This window comes from Petaurus breviceps, unplaced genomic scaffold, assembly GCF_028583685.1.
Source record: "Petaurus breviceps papuanus isolate PSGF00001 unplaced genomic scaffold, PetGlider_PUasm1.0 454, whole genome shotgun sequence".
Classification (NCBI taxonomy): Eukaryota; Metazoa; Chordata; class Mammalia; order Diprotodontia; family Petauridae; genus Petaurus; species Petaurus breviceps.
The window spans coordinates 2,741,484-2,744,645 of NW_027186342.1; the positions used below are offsets into that span (position 1 = coordinate 2,741,484).

The 3,162-nt window shown below is 46.6% G+C and overlaps 2 long non-coding RNA genes across 2 annotated transcripts in view; both read right to left on the reverse strand.

The window, feature by feature from the left end:
• LOC138171671 (uncharacterized) overlaps positions 1–3,049 on the reverse strand; it is a 17,203-nt gene extending 14,154 nt beyond the window's left edge. Inside the window, exon 1 of the long non-coding RNA XR_011170939.1 lies at positions 1,271–3,049. This is a non-coding gene — a long non-coding RNA (uncharacterized lncRNA). The remainder of the gene's footprint in view (positions 1–1,270) is intronic.
• LOC138171667 (uncharacterized) overlaps positions 1–3,162 on the reverse strand; it is a 132,963-nt gene that overhangs the window by 114,049 nt on the left and 15,752 nt on the right. The gene's annotated exons all lie outside the window — the stretch shown is intronic.

Here is a 3,162-nt window from a genome sequence, read left to right on the forward strand (position 1 = left end):
TTCCCTGCCCCACCATGTGCCTAGACATTGGACAAGAGGATAGAAGAAAAAGGAGGAGGAAGAAAAGGAGGAGAGGAGGGAGAGGAGGAAGAAAAGGAAGAAGAGGAGGAGGGGAGGGAGAGGAGGAGGGAGGAAGAGGAAGAAGAGGTAGCAATGACAATATGGCCTTTAAGGTGGTGGCAGTCAACCCAAGTATCCAGGGTCAGTCTAGATGCCTCCCCCACCCACCCATTACATCACAGTGAGGAGTAGGGCCTTGAGGAAACCAGGCATCTGATGAAGTAAAAAACTAGGTCATGGCTGAAAAGAAGTCAAATGAATTGAACAAATATTTATGAAGTTCTTCCTGTGTGCAGAGGGCTATACTAGGCACTGGGGCACAGCGTTTGAATACGGCATAAGAACTTCTCTCATGAAGATGCAAGGCTTCTGCATACTCCTTCCAGAACAGAAGTTCTTATCCTGGTTTTTAAATATTCTGATAACTATAATATAATTGGTATCCTTTGTAATCCTATGTCTTATATTTTATACTTTTAAAAATATGATTCTGAGAAGGGGGTGTCACCATAGGAGTCACCAGACCCTGCCCAAGGGGGCCATTGCACACAAAAAGTCAAGAACCTCTGCTTTAGAAAGTGGGGAATTAGTATTATATTAGTATATTAGTATATATAATTATAATTATATATATATTAGTATAATTAGTATATATAAAAAATCCTGGGGATGGGGCAGCTAGGTGGCGCAGTGAGTAAATCGCCGGCCTCGGAGTCAGGAGGACCCCAGTTCGGTTCCAGCTTTAGACACTTAAAACCCACACAAAAAAACTAGCTGTGTAACCTTGGGCAAGTTACTTAACCCCAATTGCCCTCCAAAAGGCAAAAAAAAAAAAAATCCTCGGGGACTCTGAACAGAGAAAGGGATGTGATGGGGAAAATGGAAATAGAGACAGAGGCCCAGGGGAGGGGCAAAGCCCAAGCAGGTTGATGAGGCCTCTTCTTCAGCTCAGCCTGCCCCTTTTACTCTATAGACACCCAGACAGCCTCATGCATAATCTCCTTCTTAAAACTGGGAAGGGAACCTCAGCCTGAGTTGTGTCCTCAACTCCTGGGCCCTCCCTCCAAACTCTCTCCTAAGAGGCAACTTTACACCTGTCAATCCTTCTCTGCCATATAACAGAGGCAATCACTCCTGCCCTCTGAGAACCACCAACCCCTTACCTCCATCCGATCTTAAACAAACTTAAACAAAGATCTTCCAGTCTTACTTGGTAGGTCTTCATGCAGGCTACTGTAGGTCCCTCTCTGTGGTTCATGGGAATTTCCAATAGAGAAAGGGAGCATATTTCATCATCCCTTCCTCTACTTTAACTTGCTTGAAGGGGTCAAAATCCTTTATCACCAACAACCCAGTAGCTCAAGAGAACCAGAGAGGTAAGTAAAAAGGGTCAAATTAAAATGCAGAGATTGAGATTGAGAAACAAAGACACAACTGCCAGTCAATAATCTTAGAGAATAGCAGAGATAAAGAAAGAGAGAGATACTCTAGAGACAGGAACGGGAAGTCGAGAGAGGTGTTGACCTTAGAGATAGTAGATCGAGTGACTGAGATACATGAAGAGAAAGAAAAGTGGGGGGGGAGCCTGTGAGAGCTACAGAGAGGACAAAACAACACTCACAGCACAAGGCAGACTTCCCCTCTCCACCCACACTAAAAATCCATACCTCATACAGAGGTACAGGCCAATCACCAAGGTATTCCCTACCCTCATACCCCTCCCTTCCCGTCTCCCCATCTGACACTACTTATCACATCTACAATATCACCCCCCCCCCCACACACACACACACCACTGCTGCTTCTGGGCTCCCGATCTCTGATGGCTGGCCCTCTGCTGCCCTCTATGAGCCCTGCATGCTCCTGGAGAAAAGAAAATGCAAGATCCTGAACCATCACGTACTGCAAGATTCCCACTCTCCCCTTGAACAGGAAGGAAACAAGGCGTCACCTTTTTCCTTCCCCAAGAAAAGGCATCATGGGATAGTCAGGTATATACTGTGAACTCCATAAAGGGCTGGGAGAGAGGCAAGCAGGGCACATTCATTTGCATCTAGGTTAATGTAGATCTGTCTGCATGCATCTGATTTTCTTTTTCCCTCAATATGCAGGCGCCTGCTATTCCTCACTCTAGGCCCAGTTTTGACCTTTCAAGGGTTATGATGGAGAAGATACCACTATGGAGGTAGCCTGGTATAGAGGGGAAAGCACTGGATCCACCTCCGGAAGATTTGGGCCTGAGGCTCAGTTTTACTGTTGGCTAGCTCAGACCAGTCTTTTTTTTTTCTTCCATAAAATGAAGGGGCTGGTTAAATTCTGTCCTTTTTACTGATCCTTCTCTATGGTTCTCTGAATAAAAAGAAGAAAGAACTAAGGGTGAGATGCATAGAGGAATCAGTGGAGACAGAGCAGGAGGGGCAAAAGATAGATAAACCAATGTGGCCATCTTGAGGGAGCCACACTCATCAGGGGCATAGAATAACCTTGAAACACACTTCTAAGTCATGGGGAGAGAAGAAAAAGACAGACAAAAAGAGAGAGAACAGGAGAAAGGAGGGAAGAAAATGCACAGGGAGGCATTGAGGCAGAAACCAAAAATCAGGGAGAAAGAGGGCCCAAGAAGCAGTGACAGGGAAAGGGAAGCAAAGAAACAGAGGATGGGCCAAGAACAGAAACAGCCAGGGATAGAGGCAGAGAGACAAGACGAACAGTGGCAGAGAAATAGTGGCAGGGACAGGGCGGAGAAACCGAGGGAAGGACAGAGAAACAGAGGCAGGGATAGTGAGGCAGAGAGGGAGGAGCAGAGGACAGAGAGACAAGGGGCAAGGGCATAAAGAAACAGACAGGAAAATTCAGAGTGGGAGGGCAGAAAGACCGGAAAAAAAGGGGGGGGGGGAGGGAGAGAAGGGAGGAGAGAGAGACAGAGACATACAGAGACAAAGATACAGAGATAGAGACAGATTCAGAGAGACAGAGAGAGATGGAGAGACAGTGACAGATTCTGAGAGAGAGAGAGAGGGCAGAAAGACCGGAAAAAAAGGGGGGGGGGGGGGGGGCGAAGGGGGAGAGGAGGAAGAAGAGAACAAGCGGGAAAAAGAGAAA